At 36.3% G+C, this 17,313-nt stretch overlaps 1 protein-coding gene across 1 annotated transcript in view; it reads right to left on the minus strand.

The window, feature by feature from the left end:
* LOC136415549 (frequenin-2) overlaps positions 1 to 17,313 on the minus strand; it is a 42,805-nt gene that overhangs the window by 24,383 nt on the left and 1,109 nt on the right. The window lies entirely within an intron of this gene.

Genomic DNA, 17,313 nt, shown 5'->3' on the forward strand with positions numbered 1-17,313 from the left:
GATTTTTTGATGCATTGAATTATATGAGGGCAGTCATTTAGTGGAAAATTTGTAATTTTTCAAGAAATTGTAAATTTCGAGATCAGAAAAAAAATACGTTTGATCAAATTTTTACCATTAATGAAAAGTTTGAAGTAGTACAAAAAGAGCAAATTTCGAGATGTAAGTAGAGAACATCACTAAACCGTCAAAAAGGAGATACATATGTATCTTGTTGAATTGGGGCAAGATTGAGAATTAGCTGCAGGAAGTAACTTTTAAAATTAACCCGAAAAAGGGCTCTTTTCATCCGATCCATTTTCTTCGAAGCGGTCTTGTTGAATAAAGGATGTTCACGATCTTTCGGATTGCGCTCGAAGCGTCTTGTCCGAACTCACAATTTTCCAGAAAGTTTTCGAATTATCTATTTTCAGCTTTTTCCTATTTCCAGCTTAATCAATGTTTTCTCGTTTCTTCTTGTTAAAATTCAAATAAAATTACAGAATTTTTTAATCGGATATAAATTTATTACAACAGAAATAACGAAATTCTATAGTTTAAATCTGGTTTATATAATTAAATCACAGCCAATTGCCCCACATCTGTACCAAATGATTGTTTTAAACTTTCGGCATTTCCGCCATTGATAACTTTGATTATTAATTTATCCCTTTGAAGTCCGTTCTACCGGATAATTGCTTGAAATTGTATGAAAGCAGTCCAATTAATCTCAACTGTGCAGATTTAGAAAGAGAAGGATAGAAACTTTGTTACATATAAAAAATAAATTATCAAGTTTCTCCAAAGTAAAACTCTAAGTGCGTATTAGGACTTGTGTAGATGGCCATATGTGACCCAAATGGAGGTGACAATACCGCCATCCATCGAGAAGCCTTTTTTTTGTTACGGTTTGGTTTATGTTTATATTTAAGCTTAAACATAACCACCAAAGAACATAAAGTGGATAGGAACAGTTGAGAGAAAAGGTCAAATGTTGCTGGTTATGGTGGTTTTATCGAGCAAGTGTTAGCTAAAACAGCTGTTTCCCTCAGGCAACGTTTTAAGTTATATCTCGACAATCCTCAGGGCTTTGAGGAGTTCTGAAATATGGGCCTTTACCCGGAATGAAAAACAATATGAGACTCAAATACCAGCGCCACCAGAAGCAGGCTGAACGCCGTATCTCTTTTGATTATGCATGAAGGTTCAACTTTCACGGTAACAAACTGGAACACTCGTTGTTTGCTTATTATAGGCAATAATTCAAAAATTTAATAACGCATAGTGGCTGCTAGAAATGTTAAATATTCCCATACCAGCACTCGATGCGGCCATGCATTTTAGAACAGCGGACCATAAAGCTAATCCCTTTTATCTGATAAAACTAAATGCCCTTTGTTTCGAACTTTAAAACCGACCATTATCCTCGAACATCGAAACGTTTGCAGATTGCAAATCATAATATGCAAACGAAACCCTCTCGATTTTGCAGGTAGACTTCAGGACGCTCGACTCGTGTTTGCATTTCAAGACCAATTGAGCTTATTTCTTAGGATTTCAGCTTCGAGTGAAATTTAAGGCAAATTAGAAAATTCCCCTCCTTAGTCTGTCTACAGCGCACAAAGTTGCCGGGATTTAACAAGTTTATTTAGCTCCCATTCTAAGAGTTTTATGCATCGTGTACTATAGGGGTTTTTTAATTTCAAGTCACGTTTCTGTGTTGTAGCAATATTGAGAGAGTGTGTATTTTATTATTCATGTTACGGTTTTGTACTGGAACGGAACTGTGAAAATAAAGCGGCGGAGATTGTTGCTGCGTTGTGGTTTAAACGCGTTAAGAATACGACAACCAGAGTCGTACGAGGGTTATTTCCTGCTAACATTAAAAAATAAACCGTTAAGCATAAAACCCTCAATCTTCAGCTGTAGCTTAAACCGACTTTCTCATTTGGTTGCGAGGCTTATAGACTAGTTTCTTAAATTTTTCCTCAGGTAATTTTATTACTCGCAACTGAACAGGAGCTGTATAACTATCGCTCCGCTAAAACTCCATTCCTGCATGAAACATATCGCATTAAATTCCAACAGATAACCGTCTAACTTTATCTCATTCTTGTGCAAAATAGCCGTTGCCTAGAATATGCACTTGAATATTAAATGGTTATTAAAGTGTTTATTATCTGTAGCGTCATGATACTTTTATAAAATATGCTGTTTCATAGTTCCGATAAAATTAAGAGGCCTTCTACAAATTGTTCCAATTAAAGTGAGTTTTATGGTGATTGGTTGTAGTTGCTCGAAATCTGAAAGGTCCGAAAAGATTCCGAGAGCGCCATTCGATTATCGGTTGGCGAAAGTAGAAAATTGCCAGTTCTCATAAAATTTACTCAAACGGTTTAGTCATAATTGATGGTTTTCAATAAAATATTTGGCGGAATACGGTGAAATTTTTAGTGTTTACGCTAAAACCAGCAAAAACAAAAAAAGTTAAATGGAAGATAAATAAATTAAAAAGAGTGGTGGAAAATTACTGGGCCCTAAATCACTCTGAAATCCCAATGACTAACTGCATTTTGAGTACTGTGAGCCCACATAGATTTCCGGTTCGGTCATTTCACATCGGTCATTGAATAAAATTTGCTTATCTGGTAGAGAAGATAGGAAATACAATTTTCTCGCAACGAAGCATCATCCTGTGAGCTCTTATCTTTCCTTTTTCTAATTGCTTCTTATCTTGCCTTGTTGTGATCGCCCCTTATAGTAAACTACAACTTTCCCGGCTTAAGTTTCCCCTTTTTGTCTAAACCCCGAAATTCTAGCAACACAGGAATTTCCCCACGAAAACTGGATCCAACTGGCTTATATTCATGCATTTCGGCAACGTTCCAATTTCCTAGAAGCCTGCTTCCCATTAGCTGAATATCAGATATTATTTCCATTTGTTCTTCTAATAATATGTTGTTTGGAAAACAAATGGCTCTTTTTAAGGACTTAGCTGTCGTAGAGACGATCTTACTGATTCCACTCATCCGGTGCCACCTGAGGGCTGATTATCAAGAAAAACAACTTTCTTCAGAAAGTTATTTAGAAAAAAGTGATGAAGAAAGTTAAAAGAATAAATTTCTATGTGCTCTTAGCAGGAATCTTTGTTATTCCAGGTTCAAGCCGAATTTTTTGCCCTTGTGTAGGGGTTTTATTCGCTTCTAGTTTTTGCCAAAGTGACAATTTCGCAAGGGAATACACGTTTAGAAACAGGTGCAACTCCTCCACAATATGAGAAGATATAGAACGAAATCTGAATAGCCACTCCACGTGCATGGAAAACTGACAAAAAACGGGCCAACTGTGGAGAGGCCGACAGTGAAACGTCGCGACGCTGGCCGTCAGTCTGGCGCCTGTGACGGCGCCGCGCGACGTTTCGGAAGACTGAAAACAAAAGCATTCGACGGCACCTGATGTGATGTATGAATTGCAGGTAGCTGCTGAATGTCTTTTGTTTTTCATCCGGATGATGGTGGATCGATAGAAACGTTGTTATCTCTGTTTTTCGGATACTTGGTTTCGGCGGAATTAACTCCATAAAGTTTTGCCAGATTTCATTATGGAAATTTCCAAGTAATTTTTAGAAAGTAGGAAAATTAACTCTCTTGATCTTCGGGAAAATTGAACTCAATCCAAATTATCAACGTAATTCAATAAAACTTAGGAATTCAACTTAAAAAAGTGCTGCTTGGAATTAAAAAAAATAAGTCAGTTTATTAAATTGGAAAAAGGAGTTACAAAGTTTCGTTTTCTTTTACAACACTCGTTTTCAAGCCATAAACTTCTTCGTTCAATCGTCCATGTCTGGACTTCCCAATTAGCTCATCAACTCCCTCACAAATTTATGGAAATGCTGAAGGACTCTCTTTTGTGAGCAAAATTATTGAAGTTTGCTAGTTTAATTTCCTGAAATTCTGAATCAATATGAAAATCTTTCTTTAATGGATCAGATCTTATGAAAGTAGGAAAATCAATTCCAAAGTTACTACAGTGAAGCTCTGGATTTATGAACTTTCCAACGTGCGTATCAAACTTCTAGAGAAGGCAATATAAAAGACTCTTCACGGGTAAAGATTTTGAGCCACCACAAGAAATTAATATCACGATCTCTCTTAAATGGCTAGAAGGAGTATTTGAATTTGATAGAAATTTGAAATCCAACATAAAAAGCTGTTAAATCGGGAAAATAAGCTGGGAAATTCCTTTCATGGGATCAATTGTTGGATTTTGGCTTTTGCAACGTGCCCACCAAATTTCCTAAAATTGGAAAAATCGGCATAAATTTCCGATATCAATTTCAAAGCTTTTAAAATGAAAATTTTGAGCTACGAGTGCTTTATCGTATTTTCCCTTTAATGCGGACACGTGCTGGGGAAATCAATTTTGTGTGTGCAAAATTTCAAAAATTAAACATTGATGCAATCGACTTGAGAGTCTTTCTGAAGCTCAATTTTGGTGCCTCGGGGTCCAAAATAATATTTTATGATTGATCAAAGGAAATATCTGTTAAGTTAGATTTTCGATTTTTTAGAGCTGATTTACTTCAACTGAAAGTTTCTCTCTTGAGCTTGATTTTGGAGATTTCCAAAAAATATTGATTGATTTTGGAGAAGATTATGTTTGCACGTTGTCATAGGTGCCTGATACTGGGAAATGACGTTGGGGAAACCTTCCTCGAGAAGTGCTTGAGAAGAAGCTTCCAAAGTTAATTTACTGGAATTGGTGAAATCAACTTGAGAATTTTTCTCTTGAGCTGAATTATAGAGCTGTGAAGTCTCTAAAAGATATTATTTCTTAAATATGCTTAAACTTCAGAAACGCTATGTAATCTAAACTTTAGGAAATTTCAAGTGATTTGGAGAGATCAAATTGAAAGTTGCTCTTTTCAAGATTCTTTTAAACTCACTTTGCAGTTTAGGCATTTTCAACGGAATTTTCACCTAAAAGAAATTGTCTTTATTTGACATTTGCAATTCGTAAGACCCAAACCAATATTATTCTCTGGAACATCGTGTAATAAAAGACGGATGTGAGTAGCAATGAAAGTAAATATTTTCCGTGTTTAAATAGGATTTTCCTATCTCGTTGTAACCTATTCGTAAACGAAACTTGATTATATTGGGGAGGACAGCGGAAAGAAGGAGCTGAAAGAAATGGGTGAGATATAAGAATTGGATTACCCATTCGACTCAATCCATGGAAACGTCTTTTGTCGAACTTAGCTTGAATAACAATTATTCTATAACGACTTTAGCCAAGTGACCTAGCGGAGAGAAACACTCTTCTAATCATCCTTAAGCATAAAAAGATGGAGAGGTATGTAAATTTGAGTTTTTTACTTCTATAGAAACACTAGATGACTATGTTAGACGCTTAGTCTCGGGCTCTCAATTACCCCAAGCAAGCACAAAACTTGAGCAAAGAATTTCCGCTATGCAAGTCAGGCGTGAAGCTTGCTCAACTCACAAAAGATAAAACTTTCGGGGTCCTGAATGTTAATTACTCAGCTTCCGCTCATTTAACTTCTTTGTCTGAAACGGAACTGGCGGCAACTAGAAATTCCATTTTTAGGCTTCCGATGCTTTTCCCAGCTAATCACGTATATCAATATATCTCCCTACTACAGTGCCATAAATTTTTGCAATTACCCGTTCTAATCATCCGGTGGGTAATTACCCCGCCCAAAAAGGGGAGGCCTCGAATTAACATATTCTCGCTTCGCTTGATTTTGGCGACGGTCCTAATTGATAACCTCCTGGTGGTGCAACATGTTTGGATCTTCATGTCAGGCAGCCATTAATCGCATAAGTCCCTGAAGCATGCGAGGACTCCAAACTTCTGCTCCAAGAGATTTTAAGGGTGTTTTTCAACACAAGGAACAATTAAGCAGGTATTTAGCTCTAAGTTCTCGTCTCCTTATTTGCACTAATCACGACTCTCTGTCTGGAGTTCTGGAGCGCCAGCTGAGAAGCTGTAAAGTGTGTCATTCCAGAGTTAGGAATTTGAGCAACTTAATTGCATCAAGCAGAAATCCTAAGAGGAGCAAGAAGCGTGCCGGCCATTAAGAATGCGAAGCAAATAATTGCGTAAAGAAATGTGCTCAGTTCAGATAGAGTCGAACAAAGGACAAATCTCTGGATAACAAAGAGGAAAAAGACAAGCATAAATTCCCACCAGTGTTCAAATTTATTTTCGGAATGAGGGCAATAATTCACCCTGAATTTAACTAGAAATGAAACGTTACCGCACCGAATATGAAACAGCATTATATTTAATTGTTGTTTGCCTCGAGTGCCGTTGAATTCCGGAAACGGGGTATTAATAAAGTGGGCATTCACGTGAGCATCCACGAAACGCAAACTGGAGCATCGCGATATTTTTTTAGGAAATTACATGGAATAAATTCCGCCCCGAAAAATTCATATAAAAAATCTGGGAAGGGTCCAAACAAGTCAACAACCACATTTCCAGCTGCAATTTAGAGAGCATCAACTCTAATTCAGAAGAGTCAACTGCAATTCAGACAGCGCGAGGTGTAATTAGATCTCTACTTCCCGTTAAAGGAGATTTTCATTTAGATCTAATAATCTTTCACACACGTAACCGTGAAAGCAGCTCTGGCTAACATGGACGAATAAAGGCTGATATGAAGAATGTGTGTTAAAGTGGCGACTTATTTCGTAATCCGTAAATCCGTAAGGAAAAGTTCGTGGCATGTCTGTAAAAGCAATGGAGCATTCAAGTAAAAACGGAAAGAGGGTGTTGGACCCTCGACATACGAGGAGAGTTCCAGAAGCACCCGACCTGACATATAGATGGAGATTTTTTTATTAAAAATTTGCGTATATTACAAAGACCTAACCTTAAAAAACGTATATCTAAATTTTGAGGATGCTACGTTGATTTATGTGTGTTTTGAAGCCGTTTTTAGTTAACGCTTTTTGAGATTTCGTGAATATGGAAAAAATTGGTCATCAATATATAATTTAATACTTTTATTTGAAAAGTCTTAGTCCGTCCAACATCAAAACGGAATTAGATTATACTTTGGGGGAGTCTGGTTCTTCGTTAACAACTGTAAAATATTGGGTGGCAAAGTTTAAACGCAGTCGCACGAGCTGCTAAGATAAACTCCGCAGTAGTCGACCCAATGAGGTGACCACTCCAGAAATTATGGAGAATATCCCAAAACTGTACTGAAAGACCTTCGGCTAAATCACGCAAGTTAGCAGACATGAAAGGAATTTCAAAAAGTACTGTTGTATTTTAACACAATAATTAGATATGAGAAAGCTGTGCGCAAGATGGGTATCACGATTAGTCACAATTGAACAAAAAGAGAGCGTTTGACAACGTTTCCCAGCAAAAGCCGAGTTTTTGCGTCGATTCATAGCCATGGATGAGACATGGGTCCATCATTTCACACCTGAGAGGAAAGAGCAGTCAAAACAATGGACACAAAGGGGAGAGCCGGCTCCAAAGGAGGTAAAAACCATTCCATCTTCAGGAAAGATGATGGCGCCAGTTTTTTGGGATACACGTGGGATAATTTTGATTGATTATCTCCCTAAAGAAAAAACAATAAAGGGAATATATTATACAAATTTATTGCAGCGTTTGAGTGAAGAAATGAAGAAAAAGCGCATTTGAAGAAAGCCTTGTTTCATCAAGGCAACCGGTCCACACCACTCATCGGAATTACTAATATCAATCTACTATAATCAACTTGGTTTCGAACTTTTTCTTTACCCACTCAATACACCAGATTTAGCCCTCTCAGATTTTTTTTCTATTTCTAAACTTGAAAAAATGGCTCGGCGAAAAGAAATTTGCCAATAATGAAGAGATAAAGCTTAAGGTTGATGCCTGTTTTGAAACATTCGAAGCTTCTTACTGTGAACAGGGAATAGAAGTCTTAGAACATCGATGGGAGAAGTCTGTCAAACTCAAAGGAGACTATGTTGAGCAATATTGTAATATTTTCCAATTTTTTTTCTTTAAGTATTAGGTCGGATACTTCTGGAAGTATCCTCGTATATTTCTGCTTATTGGCTTCATCAGGAACATATGTATGTGTGCAAGGTATGCTCAATTAACCTGGAAAGAATGGAAAGAAAAAAGAGAACCACAAGTAGGTCAGCCTTTTGTGTAAGCACTGCCCCCAATTTTGGAGATGAGTTCAGGATATTTGCGGCAGTTTCGCCATGGATTTTTGCTGATTTAACTAGCCAGAAATGTTAAAAACATTGACAGTTTGAACGATTTTATCTGCAGATATAGTTTTTCTATGCTAGAGCATGACACTTGTAACAAACTATGGGATTATTACAACAATTAAATTATGGGAATTGTATTAATTAATAAACAAATTAATAAAAAAGAAACATCAAACCTCGAAAAAAAAGAGAGAAAGTCACAGGTGACACATAAACAAAATGGCTAATAATCTATCATCAAATTGAATGAAAAAATTCGTGTCTCACCATTATTACAATGCAGGGCTGTAACTAAATTTGTGCCCGTTTTTTATGAAACAAACCTCACTCACAGTCATGTTACAATGTAACATCCATTTAGGTTCTTTACACCGCCTCGACAGCTGAGTGCCTTAATGGCTCTAATGGATTAGTGTTTTAAGCAAATAAACACACGTCCGCTATTCGCAGGGAACAATTCATAAAGTCAACCTCCGGAATTAATTATTAGGGCTGAGAGGGCCATCGCGGGTCTTGGGGTTACTTTAGTCTCCCACTTTAATTGCCACCTCTTAGGAAGAGCTTTTCAATCAATTGGTAAGTGCTAAACAGATTGTATCGATTACACTTCGTTGAATTGAGACGCGGATTCACGTTTTCCTCGGCAATCCCTTAAGGGTGAGAAACATAGTTACTTTTTATTCGTTTTAGTTCTCGTGTCTACTTGTTTTAATTATCCTTTTCATAACAATTTTTTCCGTGTTTTTGAAGACGGTGACAGATTTTTCACGGAAACGTTAACAAGGGTTTTCCTCCGAAGCCTCACTAAAAGGTCTAATAAAAATAGTGGGCAATTCCATTGCTACAGCTTCCGTTTGTGTGTCATGAGTTATTCTTAAATAAAATAACATAAAAAAGGCATAAATAGTAAAATTAGCATTGGTTTAGCGAAACCATTTCTTAGACCACTCAGGAAACCGAAATATGGGCAATGAAGCAGCCTTAGGCTCACGCTTTGTATGCATTAGCCCTCTAACCCTTTCAAAGGGGGTTTTTCTGAAAAATTCCACGGTCAGTGAGTGAAATTTATGACCAACCAAGAGCGGTTTATTCTGCCTGCTTGTGATTTGTTTGCTACATTAATCACGTTCTCAAGCTTATGTATTTCAAAGTTAATAAATCCTGGATAGTTTCCTCAAGAAGCTTGTACACGTGTCTGGACATGCACTCGAAAAACCTCTGAGAGATGTTCAGCGAACATTAAACCCAAATGTATATTTTGGGATATATCTCGAGACTTGAAATTGGTTAATGTTTTCGAGAGCCTATGATTAATGGATATTCATTTTGTCTGTAAGATTTGTTATATTTATTTTAAAAATATCCCTTATTCTCCAATCTACTGAGTGCAATTCAGGTTTTTCCTCACTTCACAAAGCGAAATTGAAACTTGTGCTCTTAATGAAATTGGGTTTCCCGGCGTAGACGTTTACCGAGAAAACAATTTTCCCTTTCCTCTAAACGTTTCGATTAAACCCCTGAATACAAATGGTGCGTCACATACTCCCCAGTTATGAGCGCTGTGAAACATGAAAGGCCTTCGATAAAAACAAGTCGTAAATTCTCCCTTAATGCCAGATTCAATTAGTTTTATCATCTCGAGATTTCGTCTCGCGACCTAAACCAGGCAGAGATCATTTGAAATTACCCTCAGAAATGGAGAAATCGTTGCTTTAACATCTTGCATTTGAACTTTTATGGTGACATGCCGTTACCTGGAGCACAGATTTTATTGTCAGCACACGTGCTCGTTCATCCCATGTTCCTGTAATTTAATTTCAGGCGGTTGCAGTTAGTGGAACGTGTGTAATAATTCAAATATGCTGTAATGAGCGGAACTCTAATGGTAATTCGGTGTTCGGTATGATAGTTAATGCACTCGTATACTCACTGTGTGTTTGATTATTGTCAGGGCTAATGTAACTTTAATAAATTTTAATTTTTTTTAATGACAGAATTTACATAAAAAGTGCTTCAGAGGTATAGAGGTATTGTCCCTGTGGGGGGTAGTTCGGGGCAAAATCAAGTTTCGCGTAAGCTTCAAATGTAATTTTTCCAATTAATTGCCTAATTAATACAGGCTTGTTCCATTAACTTGCCGTGCCTTAAGCTACTTATTAGAAATTCCCTTAATAAGGGCGAAATTTATTCGTCCTACTTAACTGCTCCAGTAAATTATATGATGATTTCGCAGGCTTTATTCATAAGTCACGAGGGTGCGCCCTATTATCTTAAAAAAATTCTGATTTATTCAATATTCGGCTGCAAAGGAATTATGCTGAGCCTCGACTTGGATTAGCGTTAACTCATAGTGATGATAGGTTGTAAAAGTAAAAAAACCCATCGTTGACTCACGTATAAAGGGGATATAATAGGAGATGCTTTCCTGCGACTATCTTTTTATTGCGAATAATAAAGAATATCTGGAAACAACGTGGGGATTGGATGTCGCAGAGATATTAAGGGAAGGAACCGAGGTAATAACGGCATTGTATTATTAAAAGTATGAAATGTGCATTGTCTTGTGTTTACTACTGCGGCCGACTTAATGCTATTTTAATGCACCTAGAAAGCAGGTGCAAAATTGGAATTTATTATCCTCCAAGTAGTCTAAGATTTTATGGCTTTAGTTCGAGCTAGCAGTTACTTTTTATTATGATTTAATCCGAATTTACCTTTGACAGTCTCTTTCAAAGTTCAACTCAACGGCAAGTCTACCATTAATCTTCCTTCCTCTTGGTAGCACCCATCATTGCACCCACCAGGCTTAACACCTCCTCGACGTCAAAAGACTAAACGACCCTAACAACTTGGAACAAACTTTTTTAATCTCATCGACATTTCCAACTTCTTAAAGCATAAATCATTTCATTTAAAAGTTTCTCGATGAAAGAACTTTATCAACTATTTCTCTAAAGTGTTTAAAGCTAATTCGGGAATACGGCTATGGGGGTGGGGATTTATTTTTCTGACTATAGGGCAAATAAAGCCCAAGGAGGAAGCCAGTTTCTAAGCCGTTTTTTAGTAACATAAAGCCTTGTTATTCTCCCAGGAATTTAAAATTCAAGGCAGGAAACGTAGAATTGGTCCCCTATAGGCAGAAGCACTGACGCCGAATCCTGATGGAATTTGGTTATTTACGGGAGAAATGTTCTGTTTTTGGCTGAAATATGAATAAAAATATTCCTAAAGGTTACGTTCTAAAATTAGCAGAAACGATAAAATCTGCTTTAAAAGTTGTCGCGTGAGGGCAATAAATTAACGATTGCAGGGAAGTTACTTCCATCAGGATTAGTTACTGATATCTATAAATTCCACTCCAAGCGGTTATTTTATCTTTTCGGAATGAAAATCTGAAGTTAAGTGCGTGTCGGTGCTATTTATCTTTCGTTGGCCTAAATTCTCTCTACACATGCGTTCCTGCAGGGCTTTTATCGTTAGTTTCCATCAGTTCGTGAATAAAGAAATAAAAACCTTTTCAGAGCAGTAAATGTCATGTAGGTTTAAATTAACTGAAGCAATTTTATTTTTGTTTTCTATTTGGAGAATTGCTCAGGATTAGGAAATAAAAGCCGAAAGTGCTTGAGTCAAGAAAGGATTTTTCAAAAAAAATCTTCGGTCGGGGGGTAAAATTTATGACCGGCAAAGAACGATTTATTTTTCCAGGCTGTAATTTGTTTGAAAGATTAATTGCCTATTCACGCAGCTACCCTTCAAAGATAACAAACCCCATTTACTCTGGAAGTTCCAAGAGACTCCTAACTATTGTGAGTGACTCCGTATGGAGTCAGAATTAAATAAGACTTATAACCAAGAGGGAACAATCAACCTATAGAATTCTAATAGTTCTGGATGAGCAATTAGTTCAAGTTAATTACACAGGGTGTAACATATCATCATGAAGACATTTCAGGCAGCGATAATACTCTGAAAAATAATTACAAAATGTTACGAATTGTTTCAGATAGTTAGTAACTGAGCCGGATGATTTTCCTTATCTTCTCTCCATTCTTAATTTGCATCGATAGATATTTTAGCAAATTTTACGAAAACGGTGAAAGATACGAAAATACTACAAGAGATTAAAAGGCTAAAAAATTGAAAAAGAAATTTTAATTTGGTATCAGAATTCATACAAGGTGTTGCAAAAAAAAGATACAAAGCATAAAATAATACACAACTCAAAAAACATAACACCATGTATATGGCTACATACCACATTGACATTTTGTTGTAAAGCGTCTTAAGGAAAAGAGGTGTACCAAATTAAAAAAAATTAACTTAAAGTACATATGAGAAAAACGCAAAATATATTTTTTTTAATGTGAAATTTTGCCTCACTGTATATCGAAAATGGTGCGTTTTTGGTTATGGGTTTATTAGCATTTCTTTATTATTTTACGCAGTACTTTCGCCCTCCTAAATATCTCCATAATGACATATTACACCCTGTATACGGGCTTTTATTTAATACGCAATATAGAATTTTACGTGCAAAATTTTTAACCTCATCCATGTTTAGATCTGTTTTGCTCGCTTTGCAGCTATTGTATGAAACTTGGGACAAGTAAGACCCGAAGGCCCAACTTTAACTAGTCAATTAGCTCGTAAAAATACTTAAAACACGCATTGCTTTAAAGCAGTGCTTAGCTGCAAATTGAGGTAATTTTCACCGATAAATTTAAATAAATCCATTTTACCGTTCAGTTTTACTCATTATTATTTTTTTAAGTTTGCAGTTCATTCTTATCGTTTGTTGAATTCCTATCGTTTTAGACTTAAAGGAAATTTACCTGAGATGCAGAAATTTTAACGTGTAAAAACTTATTTGTATATTAAAAAACGCTCTGTATGAAACAATTGATTTCTTGAATTTGTATGCGGAAATAGACAATATCTCACACACGTTTGCGTGCGGAAAAATGCACTGCAGTTTGAGACAGTGCGTTACAACTACTATCCATATGCTCTTCTTAGGAAACGCAATAAAAACAGAATTGAGACAAACTTGAAAATATGTGTGACCGTTGGCCTTGACGGTTACCGACTTATTGATGTTTCTTATTAAAAATACAATAAAATCTTTAAAAAAACAATGAGAATATGTGGTGCAGTAGCGGGGCAAACGCTACATCAAATATCCCTCCTGCACCAGTTTATGTTAGGATATACGTGATTTTCTTTTATAACTCAATGTCTCTCGTATATTTTGGTGTCCTTTTTACACCAGATGCAGAGAGCATCTTTCGGAAAAGACTCCTGTCGTTATCTCATTTTAGCAAAAAATGTATCTACTTTTCCCCTTTTTGCACCGCAGTCTTCCACTGTGAAATGTTTAGATAGTTGCATTTCACATATTTTATTAAATTTAAGAACAGCACTTTTTGATAAGAAAATTCTGTATTTTATGTTAAGAGTCAGTAAGAAAATCGACAATTTTTCTAAGTATGTAATAAGTTGAATCGGGAAGGTGGAGGCGAGTTGATACATGAATAGATCGTATGTAGAATATAGGTAGATTAGAAAAAATTTTAGTTTCTTGTCATTTTCTGATAGTAATTTTCACGTCAATGATAGAATAACCATGAAGATTTTTCCCATCAGTTGACTCCTTGAAGTAGGAGTACAATGCAAGAGATCTTAAAATTTCTAAATTGAATGAGCCATTTAAATTTCGAGAAACGAACGGCTAATGGCGGAATACAAACATCGGACCTAGAAGATGCAATTCCCTGTAAAATTATGACATTATTTTACGAGTCGCAGGGCATAATATGTAGTATACTTGAAAGACAGGAATTTGAAAAACCGCAGAAGCTACAAGGAATAAATTTCAAATAGTTAAATTTTTGCACGTTTTAGCTCGGTACGGTCCTGTGAACTTTTGCTATATTTTTTTATATGGAATTTGCTATTAAAATGGTTTGCACTAATTCTGCCACATCCTGCATGTTAAAAGTATCGTCTCAGAAAATAAGTAGAAAACAATTATAACTTATAGTTCAATTAAAAACCTTTTACAGCTCGTATCTACTTACAAAAGCGTAACAAAATAGTTTTATGAGGGAGGAAGAAGAACGATTTTTCTGCCTTCACTTGATACAGTGGCGAAGAGGAGATGGTGTATGAGTTGCAATTTGACACCCTGAGATTTTTCCATTGTGGAGACTACAAATCTGTTGCACGAAACGTCATTAATCAACAACATTAGCGAAAGCAAACAGAGCGTGGATATCATATTCTTAGACCTTATTTCTGAGGGTTATTAGCGGGGACTGATTAGCACAAGACATTGCCTAAGATTTATGACTATTTAGTTCGCTGTTGCAATTGGTTTCGGCAGTGAAGATTAATTACATGCAATACAAAGGAGGTTTCTTAGTTTTGGTAAAAACCTTAACAAAAGTTAGAAAGTCGCACAAAGGCATTAAGATTGAATGAAAACTGAAAATCTAGGGAATTTCAACGGAAAAATTGCCAGCAAATGAACCTAATTAATTACGGTAGCATATGGCAATTTTCAGAACAAGCTCCACTAAACCAACAAACATATTTGTCAATATACTCCCTGTTTAAGCCCTCCCTTCGATCCTCGGAAAGGTTAATATTTTCCCAATTCCATTTGCCTAGTGCTGCTCCCTGGCCCCTTGACCTTCATTACCTGCAGGCTTAGACCGTGGATTCCATAATGGAGACATGTAAATCGCAATTAATTTAACTAGATCGAGACCCGAAGTCTAACAAATCCAGCAGAGAGGAGAAAATGGCGCTATAGATTCGGTTTTCGCAAGATCCTGCACGAATTGGGGAGAACGACGATGATGGTTTGGTCGCTTAATTTTTAGAGCAATTATTGTTCTTTTCGGGGAGACAAGATTTCCAAAACGATAAGTTGATAAACATTCCCGAGGAGTGCGTTTCATTGGACTAAATTTGCACCTAATTTTAAAGGAAGTCGCGTTGCACAATTTGCTCTCCGATATTTCCGTAACAGAAATAGCCGATTTGAAAATTTTCCATTTTCAACACGCGAATAACCGTCTAGTCTGAACTGGCGTTAAAATTACAACATTGTCATTATGTATATAAGGGGAATTTCGAATTTTTCTACGCGGAAGGTCATCAATCAACCGCTTTTATGAGTTTTAACTCCATAAAATGGTAATATTATAAAACTTGATGTTTCATATTTCTTACGGGATTTAATGGAGAATAAAAATAATGTTTGCCAAGCTGAGCGCGGTTTTTAACTTTTATCTCTAGCGAGAGCCGCAAACATAAATCTTCTTAGGAATCTCAAGATACTCAATCAAATCGCCACATCTGGCGAACGAGTTGTGGAAATTAGCACAAATGAATCATCGCAACAAAATCATTATTTTTAGCCCTCAATATCGCCCTTCAGGATTCATCGAAAACCGCTTTGGCTAATTTGCCATGGTCTAAATCTCTCTGACTACCACGCAAGCTGCCTCATCCCTCTGACAGTGTGAGATTAACGCCATAAATACCTTCTCGATACAGTGAGTTTTCATTCACTGTCCTGCTATAACAAAGGACTGTAATGTGTTCAGATGTAATCCATAGTTTCTAGGAGGTTCTAAACTACAATTTCCGTAATAACGTCTAACGTTGGGTAAAATCCTCGACACAGGGGAATGACGTTACAATAACGTTTCTATCAACTTTAATGTGACGTCAAAATGACATTTCCAAAGTGGAGAACACTCCTCAGGGTTTTTTAATCGAATTTTGACGGTATTGCATGGGGTCACATCTTCGAAGTCGGCAAATTACATCTTGTCCAGACGTCAATAACACGTACATAAGTTTATCGTCATTATAGAGAGCGGATTATTCTCTTTTTTATGCAGAATAAAAGTTCTTTCATCTTTTCCATATTGCTCAAAATACATAAAATAAAGCGAATTATATTCTTATGGAAGCTACATTGAATTACCATATTTCTACCGGACCTTCGCTTTGAATCTTTCAGCAACGTATCGTCTGGTTATAACCATTGTTAATTTAATTTTTTAACGAGGAAAGTCTTTTTAATAAATTACGAATTTTGAAAACGATGTATGGATCGCCTTAGTCCTCCTTATCTTGGACTCTCACAGATTATAGCACAAGACAATTTAATCGAAAATCTCAATGCAAACTTATGCACAGACGCTTAGTTTTTGAGATATACATAGGAAGACAAAGCATCGATCGCTTGTTTTTTTTTCAAGTTTCACTTATAGCTGCGAACGTTGTCGAGACTTTTATTAAAACTTTTACGTAACGATATTCGTGGAAAAATTCCGGGGACGCGGTAGAATTTAATAATTTCCATGACAACCGAAATGTGAAGGCAAAGCCCAATATCAAATTTGCTCGATGTCTCTAATGGAAATGTTGTGTTTGGAATCTTGAAATTTGGATATATCAATAACCCGAATTAATCTGTGTAATCCTGTTACACCAGATTGTTTGAATTACTGTCGCAGAAGCTACATATGTAGCTGTACATTATGTACATAATACGCATATCCAAAAATAAGGGTAATTGCTCAAAATAAAATCCTCCATCTAGGAGAAAATCGCAAAATGTTTTCAGATTGTAAGTGCTTAGTTGGTCTAGTCATTATATGAAATGTCCAACACAGGATGTAATAACCTTATACATACAGTTACATCCGTGCAATAATCTTAAGAAACTTGGGGTTTTTAAGTTCCGTGAAGGTAACTACTAAGGGGAAGTCCTCGTGGCATTATACCGGAAAATTGAAATTTACCATTTCCCTTGAAATAAAAGCATTTTATTTAAGGAAGCGTTTTAAAATCTACAATAGCTTAACCTTATTTTGGAGATATCGTTTGTAGAATAAATGCGCCGAAATTTAAAGGGATTTTTATAGATTTGCCCAACGACGACGTACAATAGGGGCGAATAAGGGGATAATACCGAAACTGTTTGTCCAATATTGTAGGCGAATCAAATCCACTGTACTAATAGAGATTGGATAAGTAATTGGAGAGCTATAGATGA

Source organism: Euwallacea similis, chromosome 20 (genome assembly GCF_039881205.1).
Source record: "Euwallacea similis isolate ESF13 chromosome 20, ESF131.1, whole genome shotgun sequence".
NCBI lineage: Eukaryota > Metazoa > Arthropoda > Insecta > Coleoptera > Curculionidae > Euwallacea > Euwallacea similis.